This window comes from Myotis yumanensis, unplaced genomic scaffold (genome assembly GCF_028538775.1).
Source record: "Myotis yumanensis isolate MYYU_CA2020_CCGP unplaced genomic scaffold, mMyoYum1.0.hap1 SCAF_6, whole genome shotgun sequence".
NCBI classification, from domain to species: Eukaryota; Metazoa; Chordata; class Mammalia; order Chiroptera; family Vespertilionidae; genus Myotis; species Myotis yumanensis.
The window spans coordinates 88,057,204-88,079,816 of NW_027223757.1; the positions used below are offsets into that span (position 1 = coordinate 88,057,204).

Genomic DNA, 22,613 nt, shown 5'->3' on the forward strand with positions numbered 1-22,613 from the left:
ATCTTTTTGGTGTATGGACGATGCTCCAACCAACTGAGCCACCTAGCCAGGGCCCCACTTTGTGTGTTTTTTGTTTGTTTGTTTGTTTGTGAATCCCCACCCAAGGATATTTTTCCAATGATTGCTTAGAGAGAGTGGAAGTGAAGGGGCGAGAGAAACAGGGATTCGTTGCCTCCCAATTGAGCCTGCAATGTGCCCTTGACCAGAATCGAACCCGAGACCTTTCAGTCCGAGGGCCAGCACTCTTTCCACTGAGCCAAACCAGCCAGGGCCCCACTTCATTTTTTTAGCTGGCTGCAATGCTGGTATCGTGGCTGCAGCTCTGGCAGCCTGCTGCACCTTGAGCTAGAGGCCATGTTTGATATTGGCGGCCCAGTAAAATAGGAAGAGCCTGGATTCCTGATGGTTACAGAGACACCATAACAAACCCGGACTAAAGACCACCAGACGTCACCCATGTGATAGAGAAATAAATGCTATCTTATTTGAAACACTATTATTCGGGGTTTCTCTGACACAGACAAAACTAATTCTAATTGTCACACACATACCCAGGGATAAAGGCAGCATCGGAGACGGGAGCATGCTCAGGAAACCACCTCCTCCCAGGTGACTGCCCAGGGCTGGTGGAGGGAGTGGACTGAGGGCTGGAGTGTGGCCCTCCCCCTCCACAGACCGTCCAGGTGAACTCAAGATTTGCTGAGCGCTCTCCCTGCTGGTACAGCCAGCAGGTGCTTGGCCCCAGTGTGGCTGCGACTCCAAGCTCAGTCGTTCACTCACGCCACGGAAAAGCCAGGGGCAGACCCGTGGGGTCCTCCTGCCTCCCCCGGCCCCACTGCCTGGGAAGGCTCCAACCACAGATTGCAAAGCCTGGTAGGGTTTGCAGAGGTCACTTCTGTTTGCAGAGCATCTTACTTGAGCATGTCCATCTCTCACCCAGAATTGCTACCAATCGGAACATAATGGTGTGTTCCGCTCCACACCCGGGTCCCCAAACCCAGCCAGCACCTGAGGGTTACCTGGGCAGCTGGATTCCTGGTCTCTGCTCCCATCCACCATCCTACAGATAGCGTCACAGGGGCCAGGGGCTCCTGTGGGCAAACCCGTTAGCATCAGGGCCCTCCTGAACTGGGCCAGGGCCAGCCTTTTGGCTGCGGACAAAGCTTGTGCCATCTGGCCTGGGCCTAAGTGGGACTAAGGCCAGGACCAGGGACAAACACCAGTGAGTAGCAAGGCCCATGCCCACTGCCTAGGGCCCACAGACTGCGCAGAGGTAACCGGAGGTGAGGAAGAGATCGCTGAAGGTATGGGAGTGGCATCCTTTGTATGTAACACACTCCAGAAAGAGGACCTCATCATTGAAGGCAGGGGGAGAGAGAGGCCGTGTGCTGGGTTGGCCTCTGTCCCAGCTCAGCTTGAGCACGTTCTCCTCGTGCCTGGCCTCTCTAGACAGGGTCCCTGCTCCCCATCAAACCCTTCGCCCTATGCACCCCCCTACTCTGTTCAGAATGCCTGCCCCAGAGGGAACCAACCTGTGGTGTTGGGGGTGGGGCAGAGGAAGGTTTCTGATTGGCCAGTTCCTTGCAGATGTCTGCTGCACAGCCAATGAGAAGAGTCGCTGCAACTGTCTTAAAAACCCCACAAAGTGGGGAGGGATGGGTGAATAGTGAGGGGTGTGGAGTGGGGGAGGTCATAAGAAGCGTGTTTGGAGCTACCTGGAGAGGCCTGAGTCTGGGAAGGGCACAAGAACAGAGACTCCGACCTCTGGATGGAAACCACAGAACCAAGTGGGCAGGGAGCGCTTTCCCCCACCGGCGAGAGGGAGGGATGGTATGGTGATGGCATGACAAGGGCAGCCTGGGAAAGCTGTCCTATGGGTGCCGGCCAGGAACCAAGGCGTTCATTCCATTCGTTCACACAGCCTCGGCCAGGCCCCTGAGGCCTAAGGGGGAAGGAAAGGGGTCCCCTCAGGACAGTCGGGTGTGGCTGTTAGGGGTGCGGAGTCTGGAGCCAGCCTGCCTGGCTCCCCATCCCTGTGACCCTGGGCAAATCACTTAAGGTCTCCAGTTTTCTCCGCTCCAAATGGAGCTAAGAGCAGGCTGGTCTCCCAGGCTTAAGTGAGCGAGTGTGTGAAGTGAGTGTGTGAGGTGCGGGAGGAGTGTGCCCCAGCCCAGAGGAGGCAGTGTGCATGTCAGCTGCTGGAGACTCACACCCACCCCAGGCGAGGCAGGAGCAGGCAGGCAGGAGGCTCTGTGGCAGGCGATATCTCTGTGCTGGCCCCTCTGGGGGCCTGAGACGGCCAGGCAGACGGGGCTGAGCCAGCGGTGACGCAGGACTGGGTGAGGGTCTGGACATGAGTCACAGGGAGCCCTCCTGGCACAGACCGGGAACTGTGTGTGTGGAGTTGGCAAACCAGGGCCACTGCTGCTCCCATGGCACCGGCACCCAGGGGCAGGCAGCCCCTCAACCAGCGCCGCCTCCCAACGGGCTGCCCAGCTCGGTGGCTTCAGAGCAGCCAGGGCAAACTCAGACCCCGTGTCCCCTGAGGGTGTCCTTTCAAACAGTGGCATCTTTTATCGTCATCACCACATCACCATCCCTTCCTCCCATTTACTGGGAGCTTGTTATGTGTCCGGCACTGTTCTAAGCTCTTTACCTTCACTAAGTAATTTACTTCTCCCCTCAGCGCTGTGAGAGAGCAGCCATTGTTTTCAATGCTGTTTGAAGATGAGGAAAGGTTTTTGGTGGACGTTCGGACCGAAGGTCACCTGTCCCTGTGGGTCATCAGGAGGCTGCCGCCAGGCCTCTGGAGGAAGACCAGCGCCCTGTGGGGGCAGGAGACACCGCTAAGCCCCGTGTGACCTGGACCAGCCTCCCCGGGCCCTATGCCTCCTGGACTGCAGAGGAGGAGGCTAGATTCAGGGAGTCTGAGCTTGACAGCTACTCCCTGGGCTTTCCTCTAGATTGTTCTCTCTGACCACATCTCAGGGAGGGCGGTTCCCGGCCCCACCCCTCTCCTGGGGGCTGCCTTAAGCATTTGGATCCAAGGATGCCTGCTCTTGTACACACACACACACACACACACAGTTCCCCAGGGCCCCTCCAATCCTGAAGGCCTAGTGGGGGGAGGGGTGACCATTTATTTCAGGCGCCAGACCAGAGAAGGACTGAACTCTGGGAGCCAGAGGGCTCCTCAGTCTGGGGCAACAGCAATGCTGAGACACCCCCATCTCCAATTCCCTTGGATCCTTACCTCACCGTGTCCCCACCCCTGGGCCCTGGGCCCAGGGCCCAGAGAGCACTGCCCTGAAGTCACCCCCTCCGCCCTCCCTAAATCACCCTCTCTGCTCCCCCCAGCCCCCCCCCCCACACACACACACACAGTGCTGGGCCTGGCCCTGACCCCACTGACCTCTCCCCTCCCCCATACACAGCGTTGGAGCCTCTATCTCAGTGGTTCTCAACCTTCCTCATGCCGCGACCTTTCATACAGTCCCTCATGTTGTGGTGACCCCTAATTTCATTGTTACAAATTGAACATAATTAAAGCATAGTGATTCATCACAAAAACAATATGTAATTATAAATGTGTTTTCCGATGGTCTTAGGCGACCCCTGTGAGAGGGTCGTTTGACCCCCAAAGGGGTCGCGACCCACAGGTTGAGAACCGCTGCTCTATCTCCGACCTGCCTTTCCCACTGCAACTCATCTCCAGTTAGAATTGTCTCCCTCCTCGGAGGCCTTTGCTCAAGACTCGCAGCATCTCCTCTCCAATCACAAATCTCTCCAATCCCTCCTGGACCCAAGGTAGACCAAGGCCTGGAGGCAGGAAGAGCAACTGAAGCTGGGTGTCCCCACCCCACCACCCCAGTTATGGCCCTGCGGGGAGCCAAGGATGCTCCCCACCCCGCTGCACAGTCTTCAGAAACGGGAAAATGAAACTGCGCACACTGGCTCCCACCAGCCACTGGCCACGCCCCCGCCCCCCACCCCCACCCCTGCCTGGCCCTGGGGTTAGGATCCTGTTCAGCTTCTGCCCACCATTCCAGCTTTTCCACATCTCAGACCAACTTTTACTCATTTATTCTTCCCTGGACTCAGGCAGACATGCATCTGTATCCTGACTCTCCCACTTGCTTGCTGTGCAACCTTTGAGAAGCCACAAAACCACCCTGAGCCTGTCTCCTCGTCCCTAAATTGGAAACCCTGATGTCACCCTCAGGAATGTTGGATGGACAAGGGGGCGTGAGTAATGGATGAGAAAGCGCCCGTGTTGTATCCGGGACAAAATCGGGCTCAGAAAGGTTTGTTCCCCTCCCTTCCTCTGGGACTGAGCTCTCCCCCACCCCCACCTTTTTGTACCTCTTCCTCTGAGGAGACCTCCTGGACCTGCCTGCTCTTTGGCCTCCAGTGGACTTGGGGGGCGGCGGTGGGGGGGGGGGGCAGGAAGTGAGGTGGGGATGGGAGGAATGAATATGCCAGAGCTCCGGGAGGGAGGCTGGGGAAGCCTGGGAAGTGAGAGGGTCAGGGTGTGTGTTGGAGGGGCCTCTCCCCCGCCCACTGGCCAGGCCTCTGGGGTCAGGTCGTGCCCTGGGGGAGGCGCCAGAGGAGTGGGTGTGAGCCTTCCCCTCACAGTGATTATTCATCTCTGCTCCCTCCACTTTCAGACTCACTCCGAACCCTCGGGAGGGGGTCAGGGACTGAGTCACCCAGGCTCCTTTCACTTCTGACTTGATTAAGGCCCAAGAGGGAGAGTGAGGGGACGGAGGCTGGGGGAGAGGCCAGGGCACTCACCCCCTTGCCCTGCAGCCCTGGCTTTGCCAGTGGCCTCGTCCCTTGCCTAAGCGCACAGTGCCTGTCCCGGCGCCCCTTTCCCAGGGGAGCAGTATGGGCTGCATTCTAGTGAGAACCACCCCCCACCCCCCCCACCCCCCACCCCCGCTTGCCCAGAGGCCTCGGGGTGGTACTCCCCACTGTGGCTGCTCCCTGGGAGTCACCCTGGCATAGACCTGCCCACACTCTGCAGTGAAGCCCTGGAAGGTACCATCTGCTCCCTGCAAGGACCCGAGTGATCCAAGCACCCAGCCCATCGATCTCCCGCCTTCCCCTGCCGGCCCCAGATCCAATGCAGCCCAGTGTGGAGGGGCCAGCCCACCGCTTGGTCCAGGAGGGGCCGGTCTAGCCCTGAGAACACTGAGACCCAGACCCGTCGCTCTTGTCTGGCTGGGGCAGCAGCTTGAGGGCAGGAAAAGGGCTCCCCTAAACCTTGTTCTGGGCCCTGCGGAGAAGTGGGGAGGAAGCTCTCCCCCATCTGACTAGGTGCTCCCGGTGCAGGGCTGTGCCTCCCTCGCTCAGTTCCTTATCGTCCCCCACGTCCAGCTCAGTCTGCAGCAGCATCTCCTCAAACCCTGTGAACGGTGCCCCGGAGCTCGTGCCCTCTCCCCCCGACCCACTCACTCCTGGTGACCAGAGGCAGGCCCTTCCCCTCTGGGTGACCAGCTGGGCCCAGTGTTCCCCAGACTGTCCTGGGCAAGTCCCTGAGACGTCCAGGAAGCGCCTGAGTCCCAGGAAGGTGGGACAGCTGTCCACGCTGCTAACCGCCGGGGCCTCCGCTTCCTCAGAGGAGAAATGGAAATGACACTGGCAATCTCCGCCCCGTGAGGGAGGCTGTTGTGCGGGGGAAACAGACTCCTGCAAATTCAGAACTGAGCCCAGCCAGTGTGGCTCGGGTGTTGAGCGCTGACCTAGGAACCAGGAGGTCACGGTTCGATTCCCAGTCAGGGCACAGGCCCGGGTTGTGGGCTCGATCCCCAGTGGAGGGTGTGTGGGAAGCAGCTGATCCATTAATGATTCGCTTTCATCATTGATGTTTCTAGCTCTCTCTCCCTCTCCCTTCCTCTCTGAAATCCATTAAAAAAAATTTTTTTTTAAATTTCTCAGAACTGAGAAAGCACCCAAGACGGATTAAGTCCTACACGATTCACCTCCGTTTGAGTTCCCAGAAGCAGGTCATGGACGGGACTTGCCTATACGCCGTTTACTTAGAAAGTGGCCCCAAGAAGCACCAAATAGGAAGACAAGCAGCAAAGGGAAGACAAGGACTGCAGAGACGGGTGAGGAGCAGTGACTGCTGTGGGGAATCGGGCCCCATCTCACTGAAGAACTCTGGAAGCCTGGGGTGGGACCATGCCTCCCAGTTACCCGCTGAGGGGTGAGGAGCTGGGGAATATGATCCCCAAATCCCATTCCTCACTGCCCGGGGCCTGCTCGCTGAGTCGGGAGGCGCTAACCCCAGCGCATGGGGCACAGGAGCCTGCAGAGCAGTGGGAATGCTGAGAGCCGAGCGGCCGGGCACTGCCAGCATCCGCCTCGTGTGTTAGCCTCGCTTCCGTGTGCAGGAGCCATGGGAACACAGGGGTCGCCTGCCCGGCTGTGGGAGAGGGGTCACGGCAGGAGAAGGTAATGTCTCGGTGAGCTTTGAAGCAGGAGTGAGAGCTTCCAGGCAATGGAGGAGGCAGGCCTTGCACCTGGGGGTGCACAGTACATGTTTAAATGCGTGACAGGTAAATGGAGAGGGACTCAAACGCTTGAGTTCATGGGGCTGGCTAGATGGTGGAGAGCTGTGGACAGACAGAGGAGGGGGGCTGCAGTCAGACCTGTGGGCATCAGGAAAGGCTGGATCAAGGCCTGAGGACCTGAGCTGGTCTCTGGTGGATGGGCGAGGAGGAGGGAGGGCAGACCAGGTGGAAGAACCTCAGAGCTAAGGCAGAGAGGCAGGAATGGGTGGGGTAGAAAGGGGTGTGAAGAAGAGAGAAGGGAGGTGTCCGGCCAGCTTGGCTCTGTGGTTGAGCGTCGACCTGTGAGCCAGGAGGTCACAGTTCGATTCCTGGTCAGGACATATGCCTGGGTTGTGGGCTCGATCCCCAATGTGGGGCATGCAGGAGGCAGCCCATAAATGATTCTCTCTTATCATTGATGTTTCTCTCTCTCTCTCCCTCTCCCTTCCTCTCTGAAATCCATAAAAATATTTTTTTTAAAAAAAAAAAAGATAGAAGGAAGGAGAAGGAAAGGGAAGGGAAAGAAAGGACAAGGAATGAGAAATAAGGGAAAGGAAGGAAGACGAGAAGGGGAAAAATTGAACTCAGAAGAGGAGGACAAGAGACAGGAGGCTCAGTCACAGGGGTAGAGGGAGAACCATGGCGCCCTGCGTCACTGAGCTCAAAGGAAGAGAGGGACAATGAGGTCGCACGGAGGGCTCAAGTGCTGAGTCCTGCCCCGAGTGGAGGCATGAGCCATCTGGGAAGGCTTCCCGGAGGAGGCGAGCCCTGAGCCAGCCAGGAACTGCTGTGAGCCCAGGAACATGAGCTTCATGCACGGAAGGCTGCGGGGGCTCTGGGAGTGAGAGTGAGCCGAGGGCAAGGTGCTGCCAGCAAGCCAGAGAAAGGGCGGGTCCCAGCGATTATTACCGGAACTGCGCAAATATTGTTGTTTTGACTGGTAGGGGATCGGTTTATTTTCCTCCGGCAACCACAAGTGCAATGCGCAGGTTCATTTCAGAACATGGGAAGAGCAACAATCTCTGGCCTGGCCTTTCCCACTTCTCCTGGTGAGACGCACGCATTCACACACGCACGCACGCAAGCTCGGCCATAAAAAATAACCCAAACCACAACTGTTTAACCCACCAAGGCCACGGGTCAGCTGGAAATAGCTCACTGGTCGCAATGGTAAGAACATCCCACGTTTCTCTACGTGGAGCGCTGTCCACGGGGCCTGGCGTAGACAAAGCCCCACTGCCAACTTCATTATTATCTGGAGGCTGAAGTAGCTCAGCAGCCAGGAGCATGGACACCTGGCCTGGGGTCAGAGCTCAGCTCTCCTGCTTACTGGCTGTGTGACCGTGGGCACGTTGCTTACCCTCTCTGTGCCTCAGGTTCTCCATTTAACACGGGATAATGACAGTACCTCCCTCGCAAGGTTGTGAGGCTTGAACGGTTAATGCATATAAAGAGCTTAGTAGATGGACTGGCTCCGAGTGACGGTATTATCGTCATTATCATCGTCATGCCCTGCCCGTGGGGGGAAGCAGAAATGGCTAAACTCCCCAAAGCCTGTGCCGTAGACTCCCAGCCCCCAGCTCCCTCTTAAAAGCAAGCGTGCGTTGGACAGTGGGAGAGAGAGGGGGGAAAGAGAGAGAGAGATTTCATGCATCCAACACAAAATGTCAGGAGACCGAAAGACTTGATTCCAAGATGGTGTGAACTTCTTCCCCTTCTCACCCCAAAGTACGTCCAGGGGCTGAGGCCACAGCTACACCCTCTCTGCCACCCCTTTGAGGAGTCTCCTGGGGAAAAGGCAGGGCCATCCCCCACCCGTCTGCACCAATGAAGCTAAGTTCAGGGTGGGGGCGGGGAGTGGGGGGAGAGACTGAAGCTTGAGTCTGGTCAGGGTCCAATCCCTCTCCACAGCTGCACTTGTCTAGGAGAGAGGAGCTGAGGGCCAGTATGCACCGTTCTCAGGTTTGGCTTGGAGAGTTTGGATGGTGTACTTAGTATTCCCTAGAGCGCTTGTCCAAACACAGGGTGCTGCCCCTGTCCCCCAGTTTGTGAATTTTAGGACAATTACTTTTATATATATTTCAGAGAAGAAGGGAGAGGGAGAGAGAGATAGAAACATCAATGATGAGAGAGACTCACTGATCGGCTGTCTCTTGCACGCTGCCCCCCACTTCCTCCCCACCCCTGCCACCCCCCTCTACTGGGGATCAAGCCCACAACCTGGTCATGTGCCCTGACCAGGAATCAAACCGTGACCTCCTCCCAGTTCATAGGTTGATGCTTAATCACTGGAGCCACACCGGCCGGGCAGGACAATTACTTTTCTGACAAGTGCTTATGCGGAAGCTGCCGGTCCGGGAAGCGCCCTCTGAGACCCGCTGGTTTCAGAACAGGAGCCTGGACAGACCTTGTCTGGATCCCAGTTGCACTCCTAGGAGCTCTGGGACCCTGGCCAGGTCACTTAACCTCTGGGGCCTCAGTCTTCCTACTTCTCAGCACTTGTCCTCAGGCGCCAGGACCCTGACACCTGTCCTCGGGGTGCTGTGCTCCTTGAGGACCGGGAGGAAGAGTGGGCCGCGCAGGGGCTGCCCCGCCCCCGAACTTAGCCTCATTGGTACAGACGGGCTCTCCTTCGGATGGGGAACAGCTCTGCCTTTTCCCCAGGAGACTCCTCAAAGGGGTGGCAGAGAACCGCGTAGCTGTGGCCTCAGCCCCTGGACGTAGTTTGGGGTGAGAAGGGGGGAAGTTCACACCATCTTGGAATCAAGTCTTTTGTTCTCCTGACGTTTTGTGTTGGGTGCATGAAATCTCTCTCTCTCATGCACCCAACTCCAGTGTGCAATCGGACCCCAAAGTGTCCCTTAGTGAGGACAGACCTGCGTGTTGCTACGTCCACGTATCCCAGCTCCGGCTGCGGGAACAAAGCACCCTCCACTGGGCGACTTGTACTCGACAGGCCTCACTCCTCAGTTCTGGAGGCTGGGAGGCAGCCACCAAGCTGCTGCTGTCCGGTGAGGCCGGCTTCCTGGGCCACGAGGGCCACCGTCTCCCTGTGTCCTCGTGGGGAGGGGAGGGAGGTTGCTGGGCCTCTTTTCTAAGGGAGCAGTCCCCGCTCACACAGGCTCTCCCCTCGTGGCCCAGCCAACACCCGAGCCCTCGCTTCTTCCTGCCATCGCCGTGGGTAAGACATGGCTTTGGAGGCAACACAGATGGTCGGGTCTGAGCACCAGCTACACGCCCAGCCTCACCTCGTGCCCCTCTCGGGAGCGTGGCATCGCTGGGGCTGTGCTCTCCTGGACTTCTTCCTGCCCACCTCGCCAGCCCTCTGAGGGGTACCAGGACAGTCTGTCTGTCTTTAATTTTTTCCTTCTTTCCTTCCTTCCTCCTTCTTTCTTTCTTTTTTTTTTTTTTAATTGATTTTTTTAGAGAGGGAGGAAGGGAGAGAGACAGCAACGGGATGAGAGAGAGAGAGAGACAGAGAAAGAGAGAGAGAGAGAGAGAGAGAGAGATGGGTTGCCTCCTGTATGTGCCCTGTCCAGAATCCAGCCCGCCACCTTCCAGTGCGGGACAGTGCTGGGACAATCAACTGAGCCACACCAGCCAGGGTCTTCTCCTTCCTTCTTTCTTCCCCTTCTTTTCTTCCTCCTTCCCCTCTTTCTTCTTTCTTTTCTTCCTTCCTCTCTGAAACGGAGGAGGACAATTGATCCTCTTTGTCAGGCAAAGGGTCACTTCTGAGGAACAGTTACTCAAATGTAGGACAGCTGGGGAGGGGGTGGATCGATTTGCACAAATCCTTAGAGATATTCGGGCAGAGGAATGTGCTGCACCGTCTACAGTGGTGACCTGTGGCCATGAGGTTTGTGGGGCTAAAGGCTCCAATTCGCTCAGCCCGTGCTTAGCCTCAGCAGTCAGCCCTTGGGAGCACTCCATCCCTGAGGAGTCCTGTCGTTGCAGATAAGGGAGTTCCAGGGGAAGATACTGGAGCTCCTCTAACAGGGCTGGTGGAGACTGGAGCCCTTGACTGGACTCAAATCCTAGACGCCCGGCCAGCTCAATTTCTATAAATGTTGGTTTTCCCCAAGCTCCCACCTAGGCCATCTTCTTTCTCATTCCACATATCCCCCTGGGCTATCAAGTGCCTGCCAAGATTTCAACAGCCAACGACAGCTTGACCTATCTCCAATGTTTATCCCCAAACCATATTTCTCTTTGAGCTCCTGAAGCTAAGCAGTCATGATCATCATGTTTGCATCATCTCATGGTTCCAGCTGGCCCCGCTAACTCCAGCCACGTGGTCTACATTCCACTGGAGGGACTAGGGGAGAAGAGAAGCTCCACACTCCTCAGCCCTTGCGAAGAGATTATTTTAAAGAGCAGGCAACACAGGTGCTTACATTTCACTGGCTAGAAGTTAGTCACATGACCGCATCTCACTTCAAGGGGAGCTGGGAAATGTAGTCTTTTAGCTAGATGGCAAAGTGCCCAGGTCCCCTGGTCTGGCCTCTGCTGACCTCATTAGTCTTGTCATCTCTGTCATTGTCATAAGCTGTCTTCCCCTGTCACAATAGCCACATTGACCTTGTCTTGCTTCCTCAGTCGAGCCTGGTTCTCTGCCACCATTTCCTCTGCCTAGAATACCATGCAGGCTTTCTCTCACTCCACCCTCACCTCAACTCCTCCCACCTGGCAGTGCTCAGCTCAAATGCCATCTCTCAGAGGCCTCACAGAAGGAAGGCATGACCCTTTCCAATGCCCTCCCATCTCCCCGAAACCTTTTATCGGCACTCACCATACAAGTTTGTAATTACTGTAGATATAAGAACATCCAAACCTGTAGAGAATTTTTATAAGAGTTTATTGGAGCCAGCCCGGCCAGTGTGGCTCAGTGGTTGAGCATTTACCTCTGAACCAGGAGGTCATGGTTTGATTTCGGTCAAGGCCTGGGTTACGGGGCTCAATCCCCAGTGTGGGGCTTGCAGGAGGCAGCTGATCAATGAATCTCCCTCATCATTGATGTTTCTATCTCTCTCTCCCTCTCCCTTCCTTTCTGAAATGATAAAAATATATTTAATTTCCAAAAAAAATGTTTATTGGAGCCAAACTGACGACATGCCAGGAAGCAAGATCTCAGCTGCTCTGGGGAATGATGATTTTGAAGTTCTTTCCCAACGTTTGGACAAGACTATGTGCTCCTGGGGTGGTTATGCCTCTGGGGATCTGGAACGAGGATTATCCTGGCTCTTCAAAGGTGTGCTAACCTACATGCACAAGAACACAGACAGCACTTGCTTAAGGCAAAGATCATCTTTTTATAGGCCTGGGGTGTGACCACCCACCGTTCTATGACCTCCTTGGTTAGGAATTTATGATCGGGTCACCCTGACTTTCAGTCACTGAACTTGTGAGATTTATTACCTGGCCTCTTCTTTGTCTACATCATGTATTTATTTGGGTGTTTATTTCAATTCGATTCAACTCAACAGATGTTGATGGAGCACCTACTATGTGTCAGATACTCCTCCACAGCACCTCCTCTGGGTCCCTGTCACCAGCCCACAAGGGCTCCCTTTCTGGTGGTCTCTCTGCATCTGCCATTTGCCCTTGAGGGGCCAGGACCAACCCGGCCAGTAAACTCAGGGGCAGGTCATAACTGGGAGGGTGAAACCACCCAAGCCCATCCTTTCCAGGGTCCGACTGGCCTGGCGGTGGTCAGGGCCAGTGAGTGGGTGGGCAGAGCATAGGCTGGCCACCGAGGGACGGAGTGCTGGATCATCTCTGCCACCCACCGGACACCAGGCCTCGGGACAGTCACTGCCCCACTCTGGACTTCAGCGCCCTCATTTATAAACAGAATCCGTCTCTCAGCCTGCCTTCACATGAATATTCTCTGAATAAATGACCAAGACCTCTATGAAAACCCCACAATGGGCATTAGGTTTCACTTGTTCACCATCATTCATTGACTCATTGACGCACATTTATTGGGCATCTGCTCTGTAACAGGATGGTCGTGGGTCTGAGGAGTCACAGGGGACCCAGACAATGACAGACATGGGGTCAAGGACACAAACATGTCAACAGGCATCCCAGGCCTGTGTAGAAGGAGAGGTTTCCGCCTACAATCTTGTATCAGCAAGAATTGCCAAGTTCCTTATTTCTTTATAACTCAATCTCTATTTTAAGTGCCTCCTGGAATGGGGTGAAAGGATAATATATTCATTAACCTGTCTTCTTCTGTCACCTCCTCTCAACCTCTCCTCCTTTCTTCTGTTTTTTTTTTATATATATATATATATATATATTTTATTGATTTTTTACAGAGAGGAAGAGAGAGAGATAGAGAGTTAGAAACATCGATGAGAGAGAAACATCGATCAGCTGCCTCCTGCACATTTCCCACTGGGGATGTGCCCGCAACCCAGGTACATGCCCTTGACCGGAACCGAACCCGGGACCCCTCAGTCCGCAGGTCGACGCTCCATCCACTGAGCCAAACCGGTTTCGGCTCTTCTGTTTTTTGAGTCAAGGAAGGAATGGGGGCTGGGAGTCTAGTTACTATGGCTGTGTAACAAAACATTCCAAAAAACTTGCCGAAACCGGTTTGGCTCAGTGGATAGAGCGTCGGCTTGCGGACTGAAAGGTCCCAGGTTTGATTCCGGTCAAGGGCATGTACCTGGGTTGCGGGCACATCCCCAGTAGGAGATGTGAAGGAGGCAGCTGATCGATGTTTCTCTCTCATCGATGTTTCTAACTCTCTATCCGTCTCCCTTCCTCTCTGTAAAAAAATCAATAAAATATATTTAAAAAAAAAAAAAAAAAAACTTCGTGGCTTAAAATGAGCACATTTATGTCACTCGCAAAGCTACGACTCAGGCAGGGCTCAGTGGGGACAGCTCCGCTCCACCGGCATCAGCTGGGGCTGGAGGGCTGGGTGCATCATTTGCAGTCACTCACTCATGTCTGGTATCTGAGGTTTGCTGTTGGCTGAGGCCTAGCACGCCTTCACGTGGCCTCGCTTTCTCACAATATAAAACAAAGAAACAGACCCCATCTCTTCTGGAAGAGTGTATGGGAAAGAAATATGATTGTGATCCTTTTTTGAAAATACAATTCATCTTGGAAGTGGAGAGAGTCCTGTTTGTGGGTTTGTTTGTTTTTTCACTTTTTAAATACATGTTTTTATTGATTTTTACATATTTATTTATTTATTTATTTTAAATCCTCACCCGAGGGTGTTTTTCCATTGATTTTTAGGGAGAGTGGAAGAGAGAGGGAGAGACAGAGAGAAATTTCGGTGTGAGAGAAGCACATCAATTGGTTACCTCCTGCACGTGCTCCTGGTTGGGGAGGAGCTTACAACCAAGGTATGTGCTCTTGAGAGGAATCGAACCTGGGACCCTTCTGTCTGCAAGCTGACGCTCTATCCACTGAGCCAAACCAGCTGGGGCTTTCACATTTTTACTGTGGTAAGATACACACAACATACAATCTACCATCTTAATCATTTTAAGTGTAGAACTCAGTGGCATTAAATATATTACAATGCTGTGCAACCATCCCTCCCTATAACTTTTTCATCTTGTAGATCTGCAACTCTATGCCCATTAAACAATAACCCCATTCCACCCCTCCTACCAGCCCCTGGCAGCCACCACTCCACTCTCCGTCTCTATAACGTGACTACGCTGAGTACTTCATAGAAGCGGAATCATGCAGTGTTTGTCTGTTTGTGACTGGTTGCTCACTTAGCACCAGGCCCTCAGGTTCATCTTTGTTGTAGCACATTGCAGAATTCCCTTCCTTTGTAAGGCTGAGTAATATCGCATTGTGAGTATGCACCACAGTTGGCTTCTCCACCTAGGGCCACTTGGGTTGCTTCCACGCTGTAGCTGTTGTGAATAATGAGGCTACGAACACAGGTGTACAGATACCTTTTCAAGGCCCTGCTTTCAATTCTTTTGGGTCAATACCCAGAAGTGGAATTGCTGGATCAGATGGTAGCTCTATTTTTAATTTTTGTAGGAACCGTCATACTGTTTTCCAGAACCACTGTACCATCAATATGTTCACTAATGGTGCATCAGGGTTCCAATTTATCCACACCCTTGCCAATAGTTGTTTTTGGGGTTTTTTTTATAGTAGCTTTCTTAATGGGTATGAAGTGGTATCTCTCTGTAGTTTTTCTTTTTTAATCCTCACCCAAGGGTATGTTTTATTGATTTTTACAGAGAGAAAAAGAAAAGAGAGAGAAGCCTTGATGTAAGAGCTAAACATCAACTGGTTGTCTCTGGGACTCACCCTGACTGGGAATTGAACCCGTAACCGTTTGGTGTATGGGATGACGCTCCAGCCAAGGGTTTTAAGCAAAAGAATGAGATAAGATTTTGAGATCAGATTCAAAGATTACTTTGAAAAATGAGTCAACATAATAAAAATACCACCTACAAAATAAGAAAACATATTTGTAAATCATATATGTGATAAGGAGTTAGTACCAAAATATATTTTAAAAAAACAAAAAACTAAGCAACTCAATAGCAAAAAAAAAACACCCCAAACAATCCAATTTTAAAAATGGGCAAAAGACCTGAATAGACATTTTTCCAAACAAGATATATGAATGGCCAACAGGTACTGAAAAGGTGCTCAATATCACTAGTCATCAGGGAAATGCAAATCAAAGCCACAGGGAAATAGCATCTCACACCTGTTCGAATGGCTGTCATCAGAAGAAGAGAGGTAAACGCTGATGAGGACGTGGAGAAAAGGTACCTTCGTGCACTGTCCGTAGGATTGTGAAATGGTTCAGACACTCTGGAAAAAGTTATGGAGGTTCCTCAAAAAATGAAAAAGCAACTATATGATCCAGCAAATTCACTTCTGGGAATACATCCAAAGGAAACAAAAACACTGAGCTGAACAGATAAGCTTACCCAATTCCTAGCAGCATTACTTACAACAGCCAAGAGAGGGAAGCAACTAAGTCTCCATTAATGGGTGAAATGGATAAAGAAATATTCATATATACATAGATACATATATATACCTATAATGAAATATTATCCAGCCATAAAAAAGAAGTAAATGGAACTAGAGAACATTCTGCTGAGTGAAAGAAGTCAGCAAGAAGTACAAAGATTGTGTGATCCCCTTATATGTGGAATCTTTGGGGGACGGGGGACATAGAACAAGAGATGAGATTGGTGGTGACCAGAGGCAGGAGGTTTGGATAAAGGTGATCAAAGAGAGGCCCACATGGGCTGATCTTCGGGGACAAGACGGACATCCAGTGCCTCATCCCCTGTGCCATCGACCAGGACCCTTACTTCAGGATGACGAGAGACGTCGCCCCCAGGATCGGCTATCCTAAACCAGCCCTGCTGCACTCGACCTTCTTCCCCGCCCTGCAGGGGGCCCAGACCAAAATGAGTGCCAGCGACCCCAACTCCTCCATCTTCCTCACAGACACTGCCAAGCAGATCAAGACCAAGGTCAACAAGCACGCGTTTTCTGGAGGGAGAGACACCATCGAGGAGCACAGGCAGTTTGGGGGCAACTGCGACGTGGACGTGTCCTTCATGTACCTGACCTTCTTCCTGGAGGATGACGACAAGCTGGAGCAGATCAGGAAGGATTACACCAGCGGAGCCATGCACACCGGGGAGCTCAAGAAGGAGCTCGTGGAGGTCCTGCAGCCCCTGATCGCGGAGCACCAGGCCCGGCGCAAGGAGGTCACGGAGCAGATCGTCAGAGAGTTCATGACCCCCCGGAAGCTGTCCTACGACTTTCAGTAACGCCCACTGATCTCTGTACATAAAGAAGCAAATGTACCCAGAGCCCCAGCCCAATCGAATCACTGCTGTACTTAGGCCGTCACAGCTTCCTGGTCCTGGTGTCGGTAACCCTGTGCCTGTCAGTCCTGTTTCTCCCTGGGCCATCCTTTCTCTCGGGGCCAAACCCTGTGCGCTGCCTGTGCACCGGCGCCAGGGCTGGGCAGACAGGAGTCCCGCTGGTTCTCTCCCACAAGGCACCCCGGCCCGCCCAGAGCCGCCACAGGCGTGCACTGCCAGCCTGTGCCGCCCTGGGGAGCACTTCCACTGAAAACACCCTTCGGTTCCACATAGACCCTCCAAGCCGCTGGTAAGGGAGCCTATAGTCTGCATGTACATTTCAGGAGTTTAATGGGCACAGCCCATCCCCAAAACCAAAAAGGATTGCCAGCTGTGCGTTTAACGGAGAGATCTCCCAGCTTGAGGCTGCTTTTCATACTGAATATCGCCCGAGGAGGCCACTTTCATTAGGTGAGTCTGTGGGAGAAACTCCACACGTGAACTCCAGCCCCACGTGTTCTCTGGCAGTCTCTGCCCCTCTCTGAGCCTCCCCACACCGCTCCCAGCAGCTGGCCCCAGGGACAGGCTCTCCACCCTGAGAACCAGCGCTGGGCCCCCCTGCCGGCTGCTGAGGGGAGTCTTCGGCCTTTGCAGACACCTTTGTCCTGACACTTGGCTGGCATGGAGGCCTGCACCCTGCCGGTGTCCTGGGCGGTGGAGAGCACACAGCAGCCCCCAGGCTCCAAGGGAGCCGTTGAGTCTTGTGCCCGGTGTAGTCTGGGAAAGCCCTTGTGGGGGGGCAGGGTCCACTCCTGAATGCTCTACCCTCTTGTCACTTGTTGGCCTAAATAAATCTCTGGTCCCGCCAAAAAAAAAAAAAAAAAAAAGTGATCAAAGATACAAACTTCCAGTTATGAGTTAAATAAATTCCTGATCAAGGCCATGTACCTGGGTTGCAGGCCTGATCCCAGCCCAGGTCAGGGCGTGTGTAGGAGGCAACCGATCAACGTGTCTCTCTCACATCTATGTTTCTCTCTCTCTCTCTCTCTCCCTCTTCCCTCCCTTCCACTCTCTCTAAAAATCAACGGGGCTGGGGTGTGGGGGGCGGAAATTATCCTCGAGTGAGGATTAACCAAAAAAAGTAGACCCTAACAGTTCTCATCACAAGAAAAAGACACTTTTAAAAAATTGTATCTATATGAGATGATGGGAGTTAACTAAACTTATTGTGGAGGTCATTTCACGGTATGTGAAATTCAGGTCATTATGCTGGATACCTTTTTTTTCTAAATATTTTTATTACTTTCAGTGAGGAAGGGAGAAGGAGAGAGAGATAGAAACATCAATGATGAGAGAGAATCACTGATTGGCTGCCTCCTGCATGCCCCCTCCCCGCCACTGGGGATCATACCCACAACCCAGGCACAGGCCCTTGACCAGAATCAAACCTGGGACCCTTCAGTCCCCAGGCCAACACTCTATCCACTGAGCCAAACCAGCTAGGGCTATGCTAAATACCTTTAACATACACAACTATATCTTATGTCAACTATACCTCAATAAAACTGGGGGAAAGAAAATGGATTTGAGAAGCATTTAGGAGTCAGAAATATTTGGGTCTGGGGCTGGTTGGCATGGGGACGAGGGAAGAGGCAGCCCGCAGACTCTCACAGCTTCTGCCAGGATGGCACCCTTACAGCCTCGGCCAGAGCCATCGGTCTCCATGCACACGCCTGTCAGATGGCTGGGCCCATGATTAGGACAAGGTGTGCTGAGACCGAATGTGGCGACACCCCAGTGTCCATGGGTTCATTAACCAGCTGGTCCCTGGCTGAGATGCCCCGCCAGTCTCTCCCGGGGAGAAGAGCCAAGCAGCCCTCGGGAGGAAGCGGCCCAGCTCTCTGCACACAGGAGGCCCTTCTCCCACCCGCACAGGTGGCCGTGACCACTGACCCTCACCAGGAATTCCTGGGGAAGAGGGGACAGGAAGGATGGAGAGCCTTCTTATACAGCTGGGGCGGCGGGGGGGGGCGTGGATTCTGCATTAGGACTAATTCTGAGGCCCCTGAGCCCCTGTGCCACTTGCTCTGGGCTCCCACTACCGGCACCATTGTGCCCGGCACGACAAAGCCACGGGATAAATGGGCCCCATCTTCCTGCAACACCCATTTGACCCAAAGAATGTGCGGGGAACAATATTATCTTTGTATGAAGCATAGGATGAACTGGAATGCAAACTCTATGTGCGGGTTTTAGGAAAAGAGAAGACTGCAGCCCTGACCAGTTGGCTCAGCGAATAGAACATCGGCCTGCAGACCGAAGGGTTCCTGGTTCGATTCCGGTCACGGGCACATGCCTCAGTTGCAGGCTCCTGGCCCTGATCGGGGCATGCGGGAGGCAACCAATTGATGTGTCTCTCTCATGTTGGCGTTTCTCTCTGTCTCTCCTTCTCCCTTCCACTGTCTCTAAAAATCAATGGGAAAAATATCCTCAGGTGAGGATTAAAAAAAGGAAAGAGAACACTGTGGATTTTACTAGGGCCGCTAGTTGGCTGTTTTGAGCCAAGGCCCTCAGGAGAATGCGGTGTGGCCCCTGTGGGCACCCCTTGGGGGGAAAAGCTGAGAAAGACCCACATTCTCTAAACCCCTCTAAACCCCGAGGCCCGAAGGACAGGCCCTGCAGACAGTTGCTGCTGCTGCTGCCAGGAACCGCCGTGTGTGGGAGGGGCTGCAGGTCACACGGAGTCCCCTTGCAGAGCTGCTCTGAGGGCAGTGACCTCAGAGTCAGCGACAGGTGAGGGACGGTGGGAAGGGTGGCTGACCGCTCACTGGTTGATGTCCGCTTCCCCAGTTTGGACCAATTACCAGCAGGTCCTTCCTGTTATCAACCCTGGGGACTCGGCCAGGGCCAGTTCTCTCTGCCTCGGCTCCCACTGAGGTCGGGGCCGCACGAGCCCAGCTGGACTTCGGTCAGCCGTCCGCTCCATCTGTTTGGTCTCTGGTTTCGCCAGCAGTGCCCAGTCCTGCCACCTTTGCTCCCTGGTCAATGAGTACCGGAGCGGCCCGGGGTTAAGCAAGGCCCGCAGGACTGGGTGGGGATGGCGTGCTGAGGGATGAGGGCCTGAGGTGAGGAAGGGCTGAGCCCCTGGTGATCTGGCCAGGAGAAAGGAAAGGGAGAGAGGAGCAGAGAGCACCACAGGGAATGAGAGACCTCATGTCCTGCCATCTCCTTCTGATGTAAGAGAAACCCCAGGAGGAGACACCAGGCCACCAGGTCCATGCCTGGCAGTGGGCTTAACAGCATCTCTGAACACTACCCCAGAGGCCTGGACAGCAGGGGGCTTGGCACAAAAGTAGGAGAAATTCCTGACAGGGTGGGGACACACACCCTGTCCTCAGGGAGCCCGTGCGTGCCAGGGAGACCATGGCTGTGCCTGAGACCCCTGGCTTCATGGGGCACCGTGCTGCGCCCTGCGAGGCTCCTGCCCAGCTCCCCACAGGACTCTCGCTGTCCTGCCACTTCCCGTAAACGGAATGGGAAGTTTCAGGAACTGAAATGCTTCTAATCTACGGCCTCCTGTATCGCCTTCCCCGAGTGACTCAGCCGTCGGAAAATCACAGCTCCCCAGTGAGGGCGGCTGACAGGCAGCTGGAGAAAAAGCCCGCTATTGACACAGGCCCGCAGCCGACAGTCTCGTCCACACGGGCGGCTGCTCCCAGCCGGTCAGGTCACCGCAGCCACTGAAACCGCTGATGGAGTGGGCGGGGTGGGGGTGGGAGTGGGGGTGGGGTTGGGGGCAGGACCAAAGCCTGGCCGCAGCGGAGCCCCCAGCCCATGCACAGAAGCAACACTCTGGAGGACTGTCTGCGGGGGTCACTCCCCGTCCAGGGCTTCTGACTTTTGCCCTTTCAGGCCCACACCATGTCGCCCGACCTGAGAGGCCCCCCTCTCCCTCCAGTGTACCCAGCCTGCCCTCCTGCAGCCCCACCGGGCTCCTCAGAGCAGCCATCACCCCTCTGTCTTGGTTTCCCTGGGCAAGTGCTGTCATCTGATGGGGGTATGTGAGGACATGTGTTGTTTCTTGTCACCTAGACCCTCAAGCTTCAGGGACGAGTTGGAACTGCAGCAGAATGAGTGGCCCAGCCCTTAGGAAAACACAAATGAGTGAGTGAATGAATGAATGAGTGAATGAATGAGTGAGTGAATGAATGAATGAGTGAATGAATGAGTGAGTGAATGAATGAATGAGTGAATGAATGAAACTAGAACCCAAGCTCAGTTTTCTCGGTGGAAGCAAGAGGTCAGCCAGCCCCACAGCCCTTTCCTGGGAGGGTGGGAAGCAGACGCTCCCTGAGCTGAAAGGGGCCTTAGAAATGAGCTGACCCTGAGGCCCCGCGAGGGGGCGGGGACTGCCCAAGGACACACAGCACGCCAGGCGCACAGCCAGGGCTCCCACCAGGGTCTGCTGGACCCTGCACCCTTGTACCTGGACCCTGGGCTCCGGGCCAGGTTAACACCCAAAGGAGACATGCCGTTCTCTTCTCACTCCAGAGAACAGGGTGGGGCCGCAGGCCGTGGCTGTGGCTGACCGGCCCCACCCAGGGTGGGCACATTCGTCACCAGGAAAGCCTGGCCAAGGTTTGCAATTCTGAGGCCCGGGGAAAGCTGTGCTTTGCACAACACCGAGCCACCTGGATCTTCATCCCGACCTTATGCAAGCACCCAGGACATTCCAGCTGCGGGCAGCGCAAGGGCATGGCTGCCCAGGTGCCCTTCCACTCCAGACCAGCGGCTCTGGCCGAGGCTGCTCTGGAGGGTCCTGCCCGGTTTTCCTACGGCCACAATGGCAGCAGTGTTTGGAGATGAACACAGGGGTTACTGTTCCAGGTCGCTCTGCCTGTCGCCTCACAAATATTTTCTCACCTAAGCCTCTCAGCAACCCAAGGAGGACTCTGATCATCCCCATTTCACAGGATGAGGCCATGGGGGCCCTGAGAGGCCCGGTGGCACTTCTGCTAAGGTGCCTCGGGGACTGCCCAGCTTCAGGTCCTTGCTCTTTGCCCCCACACTGCAGTGACGCAGCTGCTGCCACCCCCGCCCCAGCCTCTCCAACTCCTCCAGAAGGACACCCAGCCTCTGAGAGTGAGAAACCGACTGGGATACATGGCACAGTGGCCTAGGTCCTGGGGGTACTGGGTGGGGTGGGACCCCTCACTCGGCATCACAGAGGCACTTATTGGAAACCTGTTTCTTACCTTCACCTTTGAAGGAAGTGGGGGGGGCGGGTGGCAGGCGGGAGGTGAAGGGGGAGGCAGGTAAGGAACTAGCATTTGACATCAGAGACCTGCCTCCCCGGTGCCAGCCCTGGGCTGGGCATTTGTAATATGATATTTGGCCCAGGGCAGGGCAAGTCACTTGCAAGTTCTTTAGTGTTGGAACCAGCTGTGTTTGTGGGGTGTTAGGGTGACAACCTCTACAAAGGGGGCCCCGGTCTCCCCCTTAGATCTCTCCTGCCCAGCACTGTCATGGGAGACCCATGAAGACACAACCACCCACCTCCCGGGTTTCTAGAAGAGGCCCTGCAGGGGGAGCTGAGGAACACGGGGAAGACAGAATCCGATCAGTTGGTGTCATTCAATGTCACTGGAACAGCCACTCGGGGCCTACTGGGGGCCAGGCCCTGGGGAGCCAAAGGGACAATGAGAGGTCACTGCCCTTGATGCCAGGCAGGGGGTTGAGTGGCCAGAGCCAGTGGCAGGTGCAGAGGCCAGGCAGCCCGGGATGGACTGATTAACCCAGGCCGGGGGGAGGGGTTTCCTGGGGAAGGGATTACTGAGCTGGGCTTTGCAAGGCCAGTCAGAATAATAGGGCTTTCTGCCAAGGTAACCAAGGGTCTGTGTGAAAATCAGGTAATAGAGAAAAAAGAATATCTTGTGAACTGATTTGGAAAAAAAAAAAAAAGCAATTTTTAGGGCCTGTTATGCTTCCACAGGTGAGGAATCTGAGGCTCAGAGAGAGTGCAGCTTGCCCAAAGTTAGCCAATGATTTAGAGGCAATGACAACACTTAAACCCAGACCTTCTGATTCCACTTCTGGGTTCTGGCTTAGCTACGCTGACTTCTCCAGAGCGTTAATTCCATTGTAAAGCTGCTCTTATTAATCTCTTGCTTAATGAGTGGTAATATGGGGCGGGGGTCCTTTACACCGTAGTGTGAATTAGTAGCCA

The 22,613-nt window shown here is 54.4% G+C and overlaps 1 pseudogene; it reads left to right on the forward strand.

Moving 5' to 3' along the window:
• The first annotated feature begins 15,825 nt into the window (after positions 1–15,825).
• LOC139013240 (tryptophan--tRNA ligase, cytoplasmic pseudogene) lies at positions 15,826–16,799 on the forward strand (annotated as a pseudogene).
• Positions 16,800–22,613: the final 5,814 nt, after the last annotated feature.